This window comes from Pseudophryne corroboree, chromosome 1 (assembly GCF_028390025.1).
Source record: "Pseudophryne corroboree isolate aPseCor3 chromosome 1, aPseCor3.hap2, whole genome shotgun sequence".
Lineage (NCBI taxonomy): Eukaryota > Metazoa > Chordata > Amphibia > Anura > Myobatrachidae > Pseudophryne > Pseudophryne corroboree.
Window position 1 is genome coordinate 837061928 of NC_086444.1, and position 21520 is coordinate 837083447.

General features: G+C 48.1%; 1 protein-coding gene across 3 annotated transcripts in view; it reads right to left on the reverse strand.

The window, feature by feature from the left end:
• ARHGAP24 (Rho GTPase activating protein 24) overlaps positions 1 to 21520 on the reverse strand; it is a 1566862-nt gene that overhangs the window by 980753 nt on the left and 564589 nt on the right. For 2 of the 3 annotated variants that reach the window (XM_063919884.1, XM_063919885.1), the window contains exon 1: positions 11875 to 12227. The exons of the other annotated variant lie outside the window; for it this stretch is intronic. The gene's annotated coding sequence lies outside the window, so the exon portion shown is untranslated. Of the gene's footprint in view, positions 1 to 11874; positions 12228 to 21520 lie in introns of those variants that run through there. 3 annotated transcript variants of the gene reach the window in all.

Below are 21520 nucleotides of genomic sequence, written 5' to 3' on the forward strand. Positions count from 1 at the left end.
CAAAACACAAAACCCGAAAAATTTCAGGCGCTCATCTCTAGTAAAAAGTCTATGCCTCACCTGCCTACCTTTTCCACACATTTCTGATCAAAAATCACCAAATTTCCAGCAGTATATACTACTGCACATGTGTATAATGTCCACATGAACCCTTGGGCTCATATATTGTGTGTAAATAAGGATCTGGTACCAGTCAGTGCCGCCTGAGCCAATTACCTCACCGCACGTCCCTGGACCACACATATTACATTCCTATGCAATCTGAAAATGTAATCATGACATTCTCTTCTTCATGCCACCTTTAGTTGGGTACACACCTTTGCAATTGGATTAAACACTCCCAAACTGCCAAATAGTGTGTACTACTCAGCTTGGCCATCATAGAAATAGCTTAGTGTGTACGTCCTGATATGGGGTTGGGAGTTAGTTCGGGATCAGTATGAAATACCTACAATCAAAATCCCGACGGTCAATATCCTGACAACAATTGACCGACGATCAAAATCCCGACAAGGTCAAAATACTGACCACGTCAAATTACCGACAGTTAAAATGTTGACAGGTCAAAAAGTCGACAGAGTTTTTCATTATCTCTCTGAAAACCACTTCTCAGTTCCACTTGTCAGCGTTCTCCCTTGTCGCTATGTACATATGGGATTCCCTGTTATATTTCCCCCCAGTCTGAAAATCTTTCCACATTCTCTATAGCTCAGACTACTGTTCCAATCTCACACTCTTTCTTGTCTCAGCCGTTCCCTATCCACGCTAGATTGTAAGCTCTCATGTTTGTTATCTTTGTTTTCAGGTCTGCATTTATATTGTCTACCTTATGTGTCCTTGTTTTATGTATACAGTATGGTCTCTCTTTACCCACTGATCGATGGTACTGAGATCTGTGGCAACTTACAAATCAATGGTAGTAATAATAATAATAATAATAATAATAATAACAAAAACTGAGATCAAATAATGAGTGACAAAGTTTTCAAACTTGTACAATCACGTGTGCAGGGCCGGCGCCACCACTAGGCAGCTTTAGGCAGCTGCCTATGGGCGCCGGCCACTAGAGGGCGGTGCTGCACGCTGCCAGTGAAAGAATAATTCCTTACCCTTAGCTAAGCTGAGTTTCACGGCTCAGCAGGGATGCTGCACCGCCCTCCCGCATGTTACCCACGCCCCCACGATTGGATCTCCCTCTCTCCCCCTCATGGTGGGAGCTGCAGATTGACCTTAATGGGGGGGGAGGGGGGGCTTGATGGGAGCTGGCACGGAAAGCAGCTTTGGTCTGCTGGGGAGTTTGACGGTCTGGGGTGACTGGGAGCTCAGAGGAGAGGCTGGAGCAGGAGAAGGAGTGGCCGTTCCCAAGGTCAGTGTACAGTACATGGTTCTAACTCAGCAGCTTCATAGGCTGGCATTGTGTATAGGCTGCTACTGTCCTGTGTGCGGTGGTGTGTTGGTTAGCTGGCACTGATCTATGTGTATGGGGGGGGGGGGGGGGGGCCTGACTGGCACTGACCCCTATGTGTCTGTGTGTGTAGGCTGCTACTCCTCACCTGTGTGTGTGTGTAGGCTGGCACACTCCCCCATGTGTGTGTAGGCTGTGTGTGTGTGTGTAGGCTGGCACTGACCTGTGTGTGTATAAGCTGGCACTCCCCCGTGTATGTGTGTGTGTGTGTGTGCAGGCTGGCCCTCTTCTGTGTGTGTGTGTGTGTGTGTGTGCAGGCTGTAACTCCCCCCCCCCGTGTGTGTGTAGGCTGGCACTCCCGTGTGTGTGTGTGTAGGCTGGAACTCCACCCCCCCCCGTGTGTGTGTAGGCTGGCACTCCCCGTGTGAGTGAGTGTGTGTGTGTGTGTAGGCTGGCACTCCGTGTGTGTGTGTGTGTGTGTGTGTGTGTGTGTAGGCTGGCACTCCGTGTATGTGTGTGTAGGCTGTAACTCCCCTCCCCCGGTGTGTGTGTAGGCTGGCACTCCCGTGTGTGTGTGTGTGTCTGTGTAAGTTGGCACTGATGTGTGTGTGTGTGTAGGCTGCTACTCCTCCCCTGTGTGTGTGTAGGCTGGCACACTCCCCCATGTGTGTGTAGGCTGGAACTCCCCCCCCCGTGTGTGTAGGCTGGCACTCCCCCGAGTGTGTGTGTGTGTGTGTGTGTGCGTAGGCTGGCACACTCCCCCATGTGTGTGTAGGCTGGAACTCCCCCCCCCTCCCCCCCCGTGTGTGTAGGCTGGCACTCCCCCGAGTGTGTGTGTAGGCTGGAACTCCCCCCCCCCCCCTTTTGTGTGTGTGTAGGCTGCCACTCCCCTGTGTGTGTGTGTGCGTAGGCTGGCACTCTGTGTGTGTGTGTGTAGGCTGGCACTCCATGTGTGTGTGTGTGTGTGTGTGTGTGTGTAGGCTGGCACTCCGTGTGTGTGTGTGTGTGTGTGTAGGCTGGCACTCCGTGTGTGTGTGTGTAGGCTGACGTGTGTGTGTGTGTGTGTGTAGGCTGGCACTGACCTGTGTGTGTATAAGCTGGCACTCCCCCGTGTATGTGTGTGTGTGTGTGTGCAGGCTGGCCCTCTTCTCTGTGTGTGTGTGTAGGCTGTAACTCCCCCCCCCCCCGTGTGTGTGTAGGCTGGCACTCCCGTGTGTGTATGTGTGTAGGCTGGAACTCCACCCCCCCCGTGTGTGTGTAGGCTGGCACTCCCCGTGTGAGTGAGTGTGTGTGTGTAGGCTGGCACTCCGTGTGTGTGTGTGTAGGCTGGCACTCCGTGTGTGTGTGTGTGTGTAGGCTGTAACTCCCCCCCCCCCCTCCCCCCGGTGTGTGTGTAGGCTGGCGCTCCGTGTGTGTGTGTGTGTATGTGTGTGTAGGCTGACACTCCCCCATGTGTGTGTGTGTGTGTAGGTTGGCACTGACGTGTGTGTGTGTATAAGATGGCACTCCCCTGTGTGTAGGCTGCCACTGACCTGTGTGTGTAGCCTGGCACTCCCCCACGTGTGTGTGTGTGTGTGTGTGTGTAGGCTGGCACTGACCTATGTGTGTAGGCTGGCACTCTCCTGTGTGTGTGTGTGTGTGTGTGTGTGTGTGTGTAGCCTGGCACTCCCCCACGTGTGTGTGTGTGTGTGTGTGTGTGTGTGTGTGTGTGTGTGTGTGTGTGTAGGCTGGCACTGACCTATGTGTGTAGGCTGCCACTCTCCCATGTGAGTGTGTGTAGGCTGGCACTGACCTGTGTGTGTAGGCTGGCACTTCGCCGTGTGTGTGTGTGTGTGTGCGTGTGTGTGTGTAGGCTGGCACTGACCTGTGTGTGTAGGCTGGCACTCCCCCATGTGTGTGTGTGTAGGCTGACGCTGACCTATGTGTGTAGGCTGGCACTCCCCCATGTGTGTGTGTGTGTGTGTGTGTGTGTGTGTGTAGGCTGGCACTGACCTGTGTGTGTAGGCTGGCACTTCGCTGTGTGTGTGTGTAGGCTGGCACTGACCTGTGTGTGTAGGCTGGCACTCCCCCATGTGTGTGTGTGTAGGCTGACACTGACCTATGTGTGTAGGCTAGCACTCCCCCGTGTGTGTGTGTAGGCTGCCACTGACCTGTGTGTGTAGGCTGGCACACTCGTGTGTGTGTGTGTGTGTGTGTGTGTGTGTGTGTGTGTAGCCTGGCACTCCCCCACGTGTGTGTGTAGGCTGGCACTGACCTATGTGTGTAGGCTGGCACTCCCCCGTGTGTGTGTGTGTGTGTGTGTGTGTGTGTGTGTGTGTGTAGGCTGGCACTGACCTGTGTGTGTAGGCTGGCACTTCGCCGTGTGTGTGTGTGTGTGTGTAGGCTGGCACTGACCTGTGTGTGTAGGCTGGCACTCCCCTGTGTGTGTGTGTGTGTGTGTGTGTGTGTGTGTGTGTGTGTGTGTGTGTGTGTGTGTGTAGGCTGGCACTCTCCTGTGTGTGTGTGTGTGTAGCCTGGCACTCCCCCACGTGTGTGTGTAGGCTGGCACTGACCTATGTGTGTAGGCTGGCACTCGTGTGTGTGTGTGTTTGTGTGTGTAACCTGGCACTCCCCCACATGTGTGTGTAGGCTGGCACTGACCTATGTGTGTAGGCTGGCACTCCCCCATATGTGTGTGTGTAGGCTGACACTGACCTATGTGTGTAGGCTGGCACTCGTGTGTGTGTGTGTGTGTGTGTGTGTGTGTGTGTGTGTGTGTGTGTGTGGTGGCACTGACTCCTGTGTGCTCGAACAGTGGAAGTTATAAAAACACAAGAGGGCTCATGTTGAGAGGAGTCAATCAGTGTCAATGATCACATAAATTGGCGATATTTGGCGACTGCCCATACACAATCCTCCTCTGGCAGTAATTTAGATGTAAATGTATCATCTGGAAATAGAATTTTACAACAGATAAGAACCACTTGGCCCATCTAGTCTGCCCTGATACTGCTCCCCTCCATGTATTACTTTCTAAACATAGCACAAAGACATGCAGGCAATGTATGAATGGTCAGTAGCACTGACCTCTTCCGACACCTGTAGCTATCGAATTCTACAGCTGCAGGTGTTGATGCCCACACACCACAGCAGGGACAGAGCTGTCCCTGGCTGTGGCAGCTGCCGGCTCCGGGCTATATTGGAGATCTCGTGAGAGTAGCGAGATCCCGCGCATGTGCACTGGAGCCGGCCGGACAGGGAGACACAGCACATCAGCACTGAGCAGATGCGCTGTGTGCTCAGCCGGGGATCGCCGGAGGGGAAAATTTAATTCCCCCGCTTCGGCAGACAAGATATTCATACATCTGGTCAATGTAGCTTCCTGCTTCGCCTCGCTAATGAGGCGAAGCAGGAAGTACTATAGCACATTGCCCCTTTAGTTTCCACCTGCCACTGCATAATATCACCCTGAGCTGCAATTGACATGACCATAGGTGGAGCTAGACAGATCCTTTAGGCGGAGCATGACATGCCAGCTCAGCAGTGCGCTGTGCGACCTCTCATACCATTTAGAATCTCCCTGAAATTAATTTCCAAAAGTAGGCAAGTATGGTGTGAGGGCGCGATCTGCGCATGTCTGCCTTCGCTGCTGCTGGCTCTCCCAGGTCCCGGAGGGCAGAAAATATTTGTGGTGGAGCGCCGTGTGTGAGGCCGCGATCCACGCATGTCTGCCTCCGCTGCTGCTGCCTCCCCGGCTCTCCCAGGTCCCGGACTCTTCCTATGTGTGTGGAGTGACTGGCTGCGGTCTGTCTGCTCAGCCTACGTGGGCCGTGGCTGTTTATTATCTCAAGCTGGGTGAGTGCTGTGGAGGTTGTGGGGGATTGCAGTCGAAAGTGTTACAGAGATTGGCTCGCTGTGTAACAGGGCCATTATGTCTGTCATGTATATAAGGGAATGTAATAATGTGGGGCATATGTGTCATGGTGCGTTCACACTGGCCGATATATAGCTGGTCTGTCGGCTAGTGTGTACGAGCGATATCTCCGTGAACGTTGTCGTTCACAGACATATCGCGTCGGCCCTGCAGCACAGCCGACGGACAATATATCTAGTGATATATTGGCGCATCGCTGTGTGTGCAGGAAGTCAGACAACCGCCCATACACATGCTGCAACAGCTGGAGGTGATTGACCGCTGAACTGGGCGGGTGTATGTAAATGCCCGCCCAGTTTGTGACATCAGTGCCAACGGATCAGGCAGTGTGTATGCTCAACACACTGCCCGGTCCATCCGCAGATATACCTGCAGATCAATTGATCTACAGATATATCTACCAGTGTGCGTACCCAGCATTAGTGCCATTATGTCTGTCATGTATTAGGGCATTTAATAATGTGGGGCAATATGTCTGTCATTATGTGTAAACAGGCCCAGCGACGGGGGGACAAAGGGGGCACTTGTAACAGGCTCTGAGATTCCGAGGGGCCCTGGACCCTCATGAATCTCAGGAGTCCAGTTCTTGTGCCCCCTTGCCTGTGCTGCACTTCATCGATTCATGTTGGTCACTGTGCTGCGTGCTGGCTGCACACAGCAGGCGGAGCTCAAACTGCTAGCTGCACCAGGGGGAGGGCTGAGCCCCTTTCCTGTCCTCGGCAGCCCCAACGAGCTACGAAATGCTGGTATCCCAATGGGGGTTAAAGAGGGGATGCCCTCTCTGCCTGGAAACAACTACAAGAGCCTGTTGGACAGGGTGTCTCCACTGACGCACATGGCAGTTGGAGCCGTGGTAGGGATCCTGGAGCTGTCAGATCCTGGAACAAGGTCGTAGCTACCATAGGTGCAGGGAGTGCAGCTGCTATGGGGCCCAGAGCTGAGAGGGGCCACCTTCCCTGTCACAGTTACATGTGTTATATACAGGGCGTAGCTACCATAGGTGCAGGGAGTGCAGCTGCTATGGGGCCCAGAGCTGAGAGGGGCCACCTTCCCTGTCACAGGTACATGTGTTATATACAGGGCGTAACTACCATAGGTGCAGGGAGTGCTGCTGCTATGGGGCCAGAGCTGAGAGGGGCCACCTTCCCTGTCACAGCTATATGTGTTATATACAGGGTGTAGCTACCATAGGTGCAGGGAGTGCAGCTGCTATGGGGCCCAGAGCTGAGAGGGGCCACCTTCCCTGTCACAGTTACATGTGTTATATACAGGGTGTAGCTACCATAGGTGCAGGGAGTGCAGCTGCTATGGGGCCCAGAGCTGAGAGGGGCCACCTTCCCTGTCACAGGGAGCTTTGGTATAATCCCCATGGTCCTTACGGAGTTCCCAGCATCCACTAGGACGTCAGAGAAAATAAGATTTTACTCACCGGTAAATCTATTTCTCGTAGTCCGTAGTGGATGCTGGGCGCCCATCCCAAGTGCGGATTGTCTGCAATACTTGTATATAGTTATTGCCTAACTAAAGGGTTATTGTTGAGCCATCTGTTGAGAGGCTCAGTTATATTTCATACTGTTAACCGGGTATAGTATCACGAGTTATACGGCTGGTATGAGTCTTACCCGGGATTCAAAATCCTTCCTTATTGTGTCAGCTCTTCCGGGCACAGTATCCTAACTGAGGTCTGGAGGAGGGTCATAGTGGGAGGAGCCAGTGCACACCAGGTAGTCCTAAAGCTTTCTTTAGTTGTGCCCAGTCTCCTGCGGAGCCGCTATTCCCCATGGTCCTTACGGAGTTCCCAGCATCCACTACGGACTACGAGAAATAGATTTACCGGTGAGTAAAATCTTATTTTTTTTTGCAATCGTATAATAATATTTCTGTATGGATTGTAGCCTGTAGCTATCTATTGCTGATATATATATAGTGGATAATACAGTTACCTGCTTACTGTATTAGTAGTGAGTGAGCAGATATGGGGCATGGATAAAGGCAGAGCACTAGTATACAGATTGCACATCTGAGGGGAATGCTAATATCTTAATAACACGTGGTGCAGCCACATATCCCGAGTAAAACAATCAATGCTTACGATCTTTCAACCACAGTGAAGACAGTGAAGTCTGCACTAATGTATTCTTTCTTTATAAAGATATTGTTCTGAAAAAATTTAAACAAGCAGACACAGTGCAGACTGTTGGGATAAAGAATCATAGATGATTTATTGGTTCTATTCACATAAATAGTATTAAACACTGCATATCATCCTCAAGTAGCATGAACATAGTCCAGATCCAAATGTACTTCTCAATGCACGTCGGCGATGCTTTTGCATTCGCTGCATAGCTACCTGCCTGCGCAGCCTAGGTGATATCATGCAGTTGCTGTGGCCCGCCCCCGCAACAGTTCGGATACGCCTGTGTTGTCTGGACCGCACCCCAACAACTGCATTCTACTGTGTGTATATGTAAGCGGCACTACTACTATGTGTATTATATGTAAGCGGCACTACTACTGTGGGCATTGGAGGTCATTCCGAGTTGATCGCTCGCAAGGCGATTTTAGCAGAGTTGCTCACGCTAAGCCGCCGCCTACTGGGAGTGAATCTTAGCATCTTAAAATTGCGAACGATGTATTCGCAATATTGCGATTACACACCTCGTAGCAGTTTCAGAGTAGCTTCAGACTTACTCGGCATCTGCGATCAGTTCAGTGCTTGTCGTTCCTGGTTTGACGTCACAAACACTCCCAGCGTTCGCCCAGACACTCCTCCGTTTCTCCGGCCACTCCTGCGTTTTTTCCGGAAACGGTAGCGTTTTTTCCCACACGCCCATAAAACGGCCTGTTTCCGCCCAGTAACACCCATTTCCTGTCAATCACATTACGATCGCCAGACCGATGAGAAAGCCGTGAGTAAAATTCCTAAGTGCATAGCAAATTTACTTGGCGCAGTCGCAGTGCGAACATTGCGCATGCGCATTAAGCGGAAAATCGCTGCGATGCGAAGATTTTTACCGAGCGAACAACTCGGAATGAGGGCCATTGTGTGTAAGTGCAGGGTTGGTTCTACCATTAGACAGCTGCTTAGGGTGCCAGTATCTGAGTGGGCTGCCCTGAGTCTGCTTAAATCACAAATTTAAGGATAACTCCGTGAGATGCATCCCTGTAAAACTTAATTTAGACGGTAGCTGTTGAACTTCTAAGATGCTGCCTACATACTTTCATCTGACGGGCTGGAAAATGTGTACTGGTTTGTGGTTTTGGTCGGGGGGGGGGGGGGGGGGGTGTTTGGGGGGGCGGTTAAAAGCAGGCTGAAGTTTTGCCTAGGGTGTCGAGAAACCTTGCACCGGCCCTGCACGTGTGCCATACACTTAAAATGACCACACACTGATAGATAACCCAACCTATCTGAACGTTTTATTATTGCTCTTAATGATTATCCCACAGTGTACGTACATGAACGATAATCGGCAAACCCTCAAAAATTCACCCAAAAAAATTTGATTTTTTTTTTTTTACATTTGATTTTCAAGTATGTTCCAAGCAAACTAGTGTATGGTAATTACTGATGGTCTGGGTTCAATTCTCCAATTTACAGTATATTATTTTACCAGTTTTCTCTATGAATATATATATGGAGAATGGAGATGAACAAGTTCTCACTACTGATAAAATAGTTTAGCTCGTGATGTTAAATTGCTCAGTGTATGGAATCACGAATATGAACATGTTGTGAGATAAAACATTGATGTGTGCTGTGTATGGACACATTCAGAAACACTCCCAGCTATCATATTTCTGTCTTATGTAAACACTGCTCATTTAAATGCATTTGTACCAGCAGCAAGTTTCTCATTAACAATTACTTTCTTGTGTTGTGGAATCCTTGTAAACAGTTGTGGATCAATTCCCAGTTCTACAAAATGTCATTGAGTTCTCTGCACTCTTAATTTGCTACTTAATGCCACTTGTACAGCTCAAAAGTGACCATTAACCCTTACAATGGGGGTTACTCAGAGGTGGACACAGATCTCGCAGCAACTGCATCCATCTACTCACATGCTAGTGGCAAAGACGCCCAGCATGTGAGCTGCACCGCCCTGCAATGCGGCTGCAATTTAATTGCGAATGCATCGATTTAAGGATGACCCCTGTCTGCGCTGTCAGGCAGTCTGGTGCCATTTGTTTCTCATAGTAGGACCATGCCCACTAAATTCCGTGGCAGCACCCCCGCCCACGGCTGTCAATTACTATGCGATCACATCCTTTCGGGATGCAATTGTATGCTGATGGGTCACCCCCACGCGCACTATGGCCAGTGCACATGCGCAGACCTGATGGACGCATCCACTGCATGCAAACACAGCGGCTGCATCCATCTCTGAATAAACATTATAATACAGCACAGAGCAGATCATTTACAATGTATATTCAGGAAGAGCCAAATCCTGTGCAGCAATTTCAGATTCGCATGGATACCTACACTATGCAGAGTTTAAAACACAATTAATATACATAGTTTACAATAAAAAGCCACAAACACCATAAATAATTACATCTTAGAACAATACATAAAATGGATATTATTGTGGTAAGTTACAGTAGACAGTTTTGGGGGTCATAACATATTCCCACAAATACCCAGGAGTGAATCGGCCACAGGGCTAGCAGGAATGATTCCCAGTAGACCGATGTGAACGCGCGGCGCGCGGGGGGAGGGGGGGGCTGTTTTGTTTGTTGACATGTGAAGGGCAGTGCTGCCTCGTGGTTACACGGTCAGGGCAGTCGAGAGCCGGGCTGGGACCAGGTACTTTTCAAGGGGCGTGGCCTAATAACAGGAGGTGTGATCGTGTACCCTTAGAAAAAAAAATACTGAAAAAATAGTATTTTAAGCACCTTCATGGCCACACTGCACCCCAGTACACAGCAGTATGTGCTGGGCTGAGGAGAAGAGCTGCAGCTGCTGCCAGGTAAGGGGGAGGGGCCTGGGACCCTACTGGACCCTCCCTGGGACCCTCCATCAGACCTGGGCCCAGGTAATTTGTACCCTCTCCCCCCCTCTCTCGGCACCACTGTACATGGTATACCTCTGGTGCTGCCCATGTGAGGTGCCACAATTTTTCCAGGGCCACTTTCAGTTTCCAATCTGCCCCTGCAAATACCTCAGTACTATAGAGGTTCTTTATGATATATAAGTAATACCCTTTTTACACTGCAATTCCGAGTCCAGCCCAGGTCATTGAAAAGAGGTTTCAAGCTGTGTCACAGCATCCTGAAACGCAGTTTCCACCGCAGGCTGGACCCGGGTCATTACCGGTGCTTCCCCATGCAGGAGAGGCGGCTTTCCATACTGTGTAAACGGGACCCAGGTCAGGTGGTCCAGCCCCGCTTGCCAGCCAGGTTGGATTGACGGGTCAGTCGACCCGAGTTTTTCCCCAGGGACTCTTTTACACTAGAAGGCGACAATAATCTGAGCTATTTAGGCGGTGTAAAAGGGGTATAATATATATAATAAAAGGCTAACACTGCTCCTCATCTCTATGGGGGGGGGGGGATTCAAGTGTTTTGCATGCTGCCAGCCACTAGATGGTATCCGAAGGAGTAAGTCAAGTGTTGCTCAGTTCGGGTGTGCACAGACACCAACGCTGATATTACGGTTATGTTCTTCCATCATTTTGACGGGCTGGTAGTTAGTATGTTCTAAAAATGATTCCTGACAAGCTGGATAATATAAGCTTATGTAATACAATAGAAAGGTATGACTGACATATCTTGTGCAAGTTGAGGGTGCCAGATAAAAATCTTTCTGACTGAATCAGGCCGGCAGGCCACCAGACTGACAGTGCTGATCTGTATAATGACAGGGAGAGCTAGTCACACACAGGCCAGGGAGGATGCTTCTGTTATACACTACTGCAGTAAACTTCCACAGTTAAAGTTTCTTAATAATATGCACAAATACATTTATCACTCAGAAGAAAGACAAATACTACAGTTACTACACTTTCATTATGCAGCTTGTCAACATGCTGACTTAAGTTCACTACTTAAAACAAGAAATAAATTGGAAGAGTAACAAATGGCAATGCAGTGGAAACACAAACTGTGATAAATGTATATGCTGCTATTCCTATAAGCGTAAGCTTTAACTTCAAATATAGTAACAGCTGCAAGCACAGCTTAAGCTATCCCTTACATGACAAGCATGCAGACTTTTTTTTAACCCGGAAAAAAATAGTATTTATCAATATTAAATCTATGGGAAGAAAAGCAATTTACAGAGTGAACCATAATGAATTGTACTGTATCTGTGGAGAGAAATGACGCAGTGAATGTATGCAGTGGGCATAGTGGGTGCATAATGACACTTCCAATAACTGTAGACTTCCAGCTAAGGCTGTGTGGGAGCAGTGTGCCCAATCACCCAGGCAGAGCTTTGCATTCCACAAGACAGCTGCCCCGTCCTAGGTTAGCAAAATAACTTGTGCTGTCTGCCAATAATTACAAAAAAGCAATTTACAAAGAAACTGACAGAGAAAGGTGAATATATACCTACCCTTCCAATATTAAATCAGATCCACAAAAGGCAAGTGTTTGGAATGAATAAATCCAGTATCAGATCCACCAATGTTATATCATTCACAAGGCAGGTTGAAAAATCAGAAAAATAAGTCTTGTCAACAAGATGAAGTTCTTCAAATATATATAGTCCTGGTAAATGCAAACTGGCCATACAGAGAGATTTCTTCCCAGCTCCTCTTTAATAACAGTCTACAGAGGCAGAACCCACTTCCAAACTACAGTCCACTTTGTAGTGACAGGCAGACAAGCACAGAGCTATACTATACTGCTCCAGCAGGGAACTTGTGCCTGAAGTTGGAAGGACTGATTGTGTGAATGTCTGTCAGTGCAGTGAACAGTGCAAGAGGCTGGGAGAATGAGGCAGGACAGCCCACTGATATCAGATTTCACAGGCAACTGGCAGCAGCTTCCAGACAGTGTGCGTGTAATAGTACTGTGGGGAGCCGATTTACTGATGCTTCCTATCTGCAATATTAAGTAAACCATCCTAGACCGAGTATAGCTTTTCATTCAGAGATTCAGAGGGGGGCGTATATATTTAGTTTGATATTTATAGATATTAGTAGAGAAAATAAGCTAATGATCATACAGCTGTCTTGATTTTACTATATGCCAAAGACCGGGAGAAAAATAATTAGTGCGTATGGTGCACAAACACATTATATAAAATAACTTTTATTCATCTCATCTAATATCTTAAAATGAGAAATTAAAATTAGAGAATTAAAATACAGTTGTGTTAAAGAAAGACTAGATAAAGTGCTTAAAATCTGATTAGGAAAAGTGATAGCAGATTTTAATCATTTTTCCAAATCTATTACACTCTCTTTATATGGCCCTGGCTGAAACCTCTCTAATACCCCTTTTCCACTAGCGTAGCACGGGTTGCAGCCGTGTCGTCTGACACGGCTGCGACCCGTGCTACAGCCCCCTGCAGACAGCGCTCACCAACCCGGCAATTGCCGGGTTGGTGACGCGCTAGTGACGCGGCAGGGGCGGCGCTGGGAGATCACATGATCTCCCAGCGCCGCCCTCCCTATGCACTGTGAATGGGAGCCGTGTCGCTTCGACACGGCTCCCGTTCACATTAGACAGCTAGCCGGGTTGAACACGTGTTCAACCCGGCTAGCTACCAGGGTAGGATTCCCGGATCACTTGATCCGGGAATTTGCTGGGGGACCCGTTTCCACTAGGGAAAAACACAGGTAAATGCGCGCCCCCGCGCATTCACCCGTGTTTAAAAGAGCTAGTGGAAAAGGGGTATAAACGATTCTACATAATTAAAACCACACATTTGTCTCAAATCTTAGGGTGCGTACCAGGGACGTAGCAAGAACTTTGTGGGCCCCATAGCAACATTTTGAAGGACCCCCTGTTCCAATGCTTCCAGAGAGACACCTCTCCACAGCAGTTGTGAATTATATGCCCCATAATAGTGCCCTGGTTTATTTTCTGAACCATTGAAGTGCCTTAAGGGGGGTACACACGGAGAGATCCATGCTGAAATTCTAAGCAATCTGACGCGATTGCTTAGAAGTTAAGCACAGATCTCTCTGTTTCTATGCCTACAGCGATAGTGATGCACGTCGCTATCGCTGCAACTAGATTGGCCTGCATGCAGGCACAATCTAGTAGGTCGCTCATTTCACCGCCGGATGAAATGAGCGTGTTTCCCGCCTCGCTCAGCACACAGCGCGCTATGTGCTGAGCGGGGGAGATATGTGTGCTGAGCGGTCTGTGACAGATCGCTGCAGTGGCAAACGCAGGATTTTGAAAGGGGGGTTTCCAAATAACTTATTATAGATCTATGAAATTAAAAATTCATAGATAGACAGCACATAGGCACCAAGACCGCCACCACCACCTACATAGATGGCACAGGCACCATGACCACTCCCCCCACCCCCCACATAGATAGACAGCAAATAAGCACCATGACCACCGCCCCACATGTATAGACAGCCAGCACACAGGCACCACAACCCCCCCTCCCCCCACACGTAGATAGACAGCACACAGGCACCACGAACCCCCTTCCTACATACACAGCACACAGGAACCACAACCCCCCCTCCCCCACATAGATAGCACACAGGCACCATGACCAGCCCCCCTCCCCCACATAGATAGCACACAGGAACCATGAACATCCTCTACCCCCCCAGATAGACAGAAGACATGCGCCACAACCATCTCTCCCCTGTTTCCACACACCAAGGAGAGCATAATATAATATGAAATAATGACACCCACATCACCTGGAGTCAGTGCCGCAGCGGGGAGTGAAGACACAGAAGACTGTGCCGCACCATGTGCCTCTTGCGGTCGCAAGCCCCACCACGTGATCAGCGTGGGAGGAGCTGCTCCCCCTACATTTCGGCAGTCAGGGCGTCTGTAAGGGAGCTGCTGCAGCCGCGCGGGGCTCCGGCAAAGGAAATGTATTAAACAAAAATAAAATAAAAATAAAAATCGGTAAACTGCTGTGCGATAGATCGGCGGCCAGGGGGGGTTTCTAGGTACTCAGAAACCCCCCTCTGCATGCGCGTATGCGCTCAGCACACATCTCTCCCTGTGTGTACGGGGCTTTTCTTAATGTTATGTCCTATAGTAGTGCCGTAGTTTATTTTGAGAACCATCATTGTTCCCTAGTTCACATTATGTCATATTGTAGGGCTGCCAATACACATTATGCAACACAGTACTCCCAATTCACATTTTGACATACAGTGTCCCCAGATCATATTATTCCACACCATTGTGCCTCCACTTCATATTGTGCCACATTAAAGTGCTCCAGTTCATATTATAATATAATGAAAATCAGTCAATTTTTAACCACATTATAATGAGCAGGTCCAGGAGCATACCTAGATATATTGCAGGTCCCAAGACAAAGGTTTGTAAGGGCCCCAATGTACCTCCCAATGGTGAAAATATATATAACACATGTAACTCTGACGTGGAGTTTGTCACCTCTCAGCTCTGGGCCCCATAGCAGCTGCACTCCCTGCACCTATGGTAGCTATGTCTTTGGTGCATACACACTAGACAATATTGTGTACAATATGGCTGATATCGTTTGTTTTTTTGCGATATTGACTAGTGTGTACACGCGATATAGCATACAATTAGCACTCCTGCGGGTTGCCTGAGACATCCACTGTTGGACCTGCATGCAGCCTTGATGGGGCGATATTGTGAGCTTTTTGACACATAGGGGGGAATTCAAATGTTTGAAAAGTTGGTTGGGTGTCTGTTTTTTCCTGTCTATTAGATAGGAAAAAACAGACACCCAACTGATTTTTCAAACAATTGAATATCCCCCATATTGTTTAATGTGAACAAATGACGTTTGTAAAATAGCTCAGTGTGTACGCGCAATATTGTCTGTCCAGGAATTAAGGGGAAATAGTTTACGCACATCGTTCTAGTGTGTACATAGCTTTACATGTGTTCTCTTTCCATACTCAAATAACCATCTGACCCCAGTCACACATTGCTGTGTGCGTGTGTCATATACAGTAGCTTAACAAGCAGTTTTTATTCTTACTCTGACTGGCCTAATATACAATATGTAGCACTTAGGGTAAGTCATGGACCAAATTCTTATTATTTAAGAGATTGTAACCTTGCGAGTAGGGTCCTCCACTGGGACTTTCCTGTAGGGGACTCTGCAAAACTTGCCAAGCATGTCCTGTACCAGTGAGGGGGAAGGTGCGTATTAGTGTAATAAATAAATACATGTGGTTAAGTCAAATGAGATTGGTCTAACCGCAAGCCGTTTAAACTGTGACCAATTAGGATGCAAAACATTATATAAATAAATACATTACTCCAGAGAGGCCCTAACATTTATATATAGTTCACCTAATGGGGGCAGTACTATTTATTTTAACAAGTTATGGGATACTAGTATATATTTCTCTTAGGACAGGGCCGACATTTGTAATGTACTGCTGGACATTTGTAGTGCCATATTTTTAGGGTATTATCAGTGCTACCAGGAGGCAGAGCTCTATCTAGGGTGGTACAACATGTGCCACCAGCCAGGGTGTAAAGCAGTGAGGGATGGTGGATTAGGAAGTTAGAAGTGTTCAGAGCCAGTCTGACAGTGGCGTCAAATAGTTCTTTCATACCACACACCTTCCCTGATGAAGTCTGCTTCCTGTATGAACAAAACATTCTATCAACATTATTTTACAATCACTGGGCTTCTAGCAACAGGAATCACCTGACTGTCCACCCTCATCAGCACCAGGACTACGCTTTTCCTCCTTCTTCATCCTGATCCCATCACTGCGACACCACATCTCGGAGAAAGCAGATGGATCAGAGAAAACAAATCAATTAGCTTGTGTTTACCTAATACATAGCCACCAATTGTACCTAAACAAAAACATACATGTCCTTGTAACTGAATCATTAGTCCTGGACACAGCGAAATTACAGCCATACAGTAGACAATTTCCTATAAAGGACAGTTAAAACCATATGTCTAATTAAAGAATCTTGGGGGTCATTCCGACCCATTTGCACGCAGCAGTTCTTCGCTGCGGTGCGAATGGGTTGGAACTGCGCATGCGAGGCGTGCACAGCGAAAAAAGAAGACGCAGCGCCGATCGCAAGAAGATTGACAGTGGAGAGGCATTCCGGGGCGGATACTCACCGTTGGATGCTGTTTTCGAGGAGTGGTCGTCCGAACGCGTGTCCAGGCAAACGGAGGGCGGATGTCTGACGTCAAAGCCGAGAGGAACGTAGCTGGATCCGTCGCACAGGGTAAGTAGATCCAGCCTTACTCTTCAACAGCACAATTTTTTTTAGCATAGCAGGGCTGCACAAGTGAAAGCAGCCCTGCTAAGCTAAAATACACTCCTCCATAGGTGGGAATTAATTGATCGCACCAGCAGCAAAAAGTTGCTGGCTGCGATCAACTTGAAATGACCCCCCCAAGTTGTTACTTTCAATCTTCACTGCTTTAATTGAAAATAACTATCAACTAAATTGCTTTATTTAAGTTTTTTTTATTGTGTTTATTTATGTTTTTTAATATTTACACTTAGATAAACAGCATATTTTTGGGATACAAGGTCAGCACACGTGAATATAAGAAAGCAAATCAACACACACATATTTATAGAAAAAGTGAGGCAGGAACCCGGAGGCGCCATCCAGTTCTCCACACCACTGAATCAGGAGTACAATGGTTATCGCTACAACTATGGGCCCAATTCAGACCTGATTGCTGTTGTGCGAATTCACAAGGCAGCCGATTATCGATCATCTGCGCATGTGTACGGATCGTAATGCGCACGCACGAGGCCGAACTTTGACAAAATCCAGCGTCTTTTTTATGACTAGGCGTACGCAAGTTGATTGACAGGAAGCCGGCATTTGGAGGTGGTAACTGCCCATGTTCTGGGAGTGTTAGTACTTGACAGACTTGCACGGGGTGGGTATTCACTCTGTCTGGGCGGGGACTATCTGATCGCAAACCTCTGCAAATTCGCAGAGGAGTGATCAGGTCTGAATTAGGCCCTATGTCCTCCCAACACTGAACATAAGCAATTTGGTGCCATCGAGCTGAGTACAGCAAAAATGCATCAACCCACCACCCCTAAAGCATGGAAAGCATCAAACCCCTCCCCCCCCCCCAAGCCCCCCCCCAACTTATGGCCTACCTAGATCCCCAAATGTCCCTCCCTATCTACACTACTAAAACTTGGGGGTAACCAACTCCGTAAACCCTAAAGGCATGGTGTGTACATCAACTGTCCCAAAAGCCATTAAGGAATTGTGACCCCAGCCTAGGATCAACGAGCCAGTGTCTAGACTCTGAGAGATAGGAGACAGAGCCATTTATCAAACACAAAGGGTAGTTCAGCGATAATATACAGACAGGATATAAAAATAATAGAAATAAACCAATAAACAAAATATAGGACAATGCATACAGTGACAATATGAGGCACAGCAAAAGTGCAACAGAATCCTTCAAGGTGGGACAGCCCGACTGGAGGCCTGCAGAACCAGCAGCACAAGAACTTCTAAAGGACAGACACATAAACCCAACACATAAGTTCAGAAGAAACACAATTCCCCAACTGCCATGGACGAATGACCCTCCGATCCGAACATAAAAAATCAACAGCAGGAGATTCGCAATGCAAGGTTAGTGTGGCAAATATTGACAAGGGAAGTCTCAAGAGAGAAAGTATCAAAGAATCAGGAGGAGCACTTGCAATGGCGGGTATCGACCATGAATTCATGAATTGTGTAGGAGCATTCCTTACCACTCTCTCGGGCATAGCATCCAGGCATACTACAGCAAGTGATTCACAATATAAAGGTGATGTGGCAAATGTTGTCAAAGGAGATCTCAAGTCATTTTTGGGAAAGCACAAAGGGCACTCACAATGACTGGTATCAACCCCAATTCCAGAAGTTGCTGAGGTACAATCTCCTCCATTCTCTCAGGCACAGCATCCAGGCAGACTACAGAGGGTTTCGAATCCAAGCAGCCAAGGTATAAATCAGCATGGAGCTCCGCCACTCTTGCCACCATCCTATCCCCTGACTCCAAGATAGCTTGAAGACTTTTCTCCATGAGACTCACAAGAAAAGGAGACAGGGGAAGTGCTGAATGCTCAGCCACAGAGAGACAGCTATAGAGACCGGGAACAGGAGAACCACAGCTTCCAGGAGTGACGAACACCGTAGGGGAAATGGTAGTAAGTATAACAGGATAGACGTTTCTCCCAATAGGGATATCAGGAGAGCAAACCTGAAGCGGGCAGGAGCATAACAAGGCGGTAGCAGGCACCGAAGCAGCCACGAGGCTAATCACAGTGGCAGCTGGGGAGAAACCAAGATGGCCACCGAACACCGGGACATCGGAGAGTGAAGCAGGAGAAGAAGAGGCGCAGGGAACACCCACAAGTAGCCAGTCAGAGTCAGTAACAGTCAAGAAACCTCGCAGGGGCAATTAAGACCGCAGGAGTCCACAGAAGGTATCTGGGCAGTCGGAGAGCCGGATCCAAGATGGTACTGTAGTGCGTCTCACACACAGGAGCCCAGAGCAGTAGCAGGTTGCAGAGTCACACAGCCGCAAGGAGCCCCAAACCACTCCACAGGTATCAGTGATAGGTCAGGCACAGGTACAGAGGGAAAAGGAGTACACTAACTGGCAACAGGATAGAGTAACAGGATCAATAGGCTGGGGAGCTTTAGGATGCACGTCCTATCCCATGCCCGTCCAGGCCACGTCCCCACTTTATTTAACTTTTACATTTTTTATTTTGAATTAATTTTCAATTTACCCAATAAGTCTCATAAATTACCAAGTATTTGATACCATTTATCCACTTACAGACTGCCATGTTATTAATCAAGTCTGCGCAAACTACTAATCAGCAACCAAACTGTATCACTTTTCAGGTCCATTATATCACTGATGCAGAGTCATAAACATTTCTATTGCATCTCTATTACTGACCAGAAAGACAGAGCTGGACTATAACTGGATTGTTCTCAAACGAAACTGCAGACTTTGTATAGATGGATGTTCGTATAAATATGTCTGTTTTCAGACGCATCATTTGCACCAAGTGTAGACTGGTGATGACCATGATGAGTAGCAAATCAAGAATACGGTTAGGGTACAGGTACAGCACAATATTCCTAAAACCAGGGCCAGCTTCAGGGGGGTGCTGCCGGGACTAGAATCCTGGGTCCGGATCGAGAGAGGGGGGGACCAGTGGTGAAAGTAAGGTGGTACAGTCCAGTAAGGCGTACCATTAAGAACTTAGTAGCCAGTATGCCGAATTACCCGACTGCCTTACTGCTGTGCTGCCGCCATTTGCTACAAAGCCTGTGCCGCCATCAAGTCAATCACAGCACTTAACGGCGTGACAGCAGCAGCACCTCCTATTTTTGCCTGGCAACAGGCAGGGCTGCCAGGAGCGCAATGCTGATGTTGTCACACCATGCTCCATGGAGTGAAGTGGAGCCACCAGCTGCACACTTCCAGTGGTGACCCTGCCTGCTTGCCAACGGAGAAAAAGAAGCATGCAGGCAGTCAAAATAAGTTAAGTTGGCTCTTTAGGTGACAGAGGACGCAGTAAAAAGAGAGAGCAGGAGGCTGCAAATGCATGGGGCAAGATACTGTAGTAATAGAGGGCAGGAGGCTGGAGTGGCAGAACTCAGGAGACTGGAGTGACTGGGGGCAGGAGGCTGGAGTGACAGTGGGCAGAAGACTGGAGAGACATTTGGCAGGAGGCTAGAGAGTCACAGGAGGCTGGAAGGGACATGGGGCAAAAGGTGATATAGGGGGCACAGGGCTGATTGAACACCTGTTGTATGATGGTGATTTTATATTCCTATACAAACAGGCAGACTTCCTACAAGAATAGTGTATACCGGATGAAGATCCACGCCAGTGTGCCCATGGAGAATCAATTTCTTCTTCAGAGATTCCCTGTAATAGAAAAACCATTACATAGGCAGCAAAGGGACTTTTCACAGTGCTTGGTGGCGTGACAGCAACTCCTATTTTTGGAGAGATCTGCCGGAAGTGCGTCGCTGGCATCATGCTCCTGACCCTGGCGCAAAGAGGAGCAGTGCCGTCTGCCATGGGGTGAGGTGGTGGTTGCCTATTTGTTAGTCCTGGGCCCCAGAATTCTTGATGCCAACCCTGCATACAAATCTGCATACTTGTGAATATACACATTTGTTACTGTGCACACAAATGCCAATTGTGGTACAACTCTGCATGAAGTCCATAATGCGCGTTAGATCCAAGTAACATATGTTGTGGGTCAAATGCAGGTAACATGGAATGAGGATAGTGTAACCTATAGACCAGGGACTGCAAATTGGCAAAATATTTGTTACGGTACTAAAGGGGGGAACACACATAGAGATGTGTGCTTAAATTCTCGTCAGATTGCTTAGAAATTAAGCACATATCGCTCCATGTGTATAGCCCATAGCGATAGCGATATGCGGCCCCGCGCCTCGCTGTCGCTGAGTCGCTGACTCTAGATTGGCCCGGTACGTATATTAAGTGATTTTGAATAATCCTTAGAGAAAGGTCTGAAATTACCTAAATGAGGACTTAGATGACTTCCTTCAATCAGGTAGATAGTTTTCAAGCATTCATCTTCAAAAGTTCATCAGAAAAGCATCAGAATTTTTTTGATGAGAAAACAGTTTGCCAGGTATTAAGCCAGATGTGGGTATATCTAATTTTAAACAGAAATGCACATTCAGCTTCCCATATGAAAAGGGATACTTTGTTGAGACATTTGAGGAATTAGGTAGAGAGGCTATAGAGAACACAGGGGGTCATTCCGACCTGATCGTACGGCGTACGCTGCCATTTTTTGCAGTGCAGCGATCAGTTCACTACTGCGCATGCGTATGCACTGCAATGCGTAGGCGCGTTGTGTGGGTACACAGCGGATCGTTGCTGGGCAATGGATTTAACGAAGAATCCATTCGCACAGCCGATCGCAAGAAGATTGACAGGAAGAAGGCGTTTATGGGTGTCAACTGACCGTTTTCAGGGAGTGGTTGGAAAAACGCAGGCGTGTCCAAGCTTTTGCAGGGCGGGTGTCTGACGT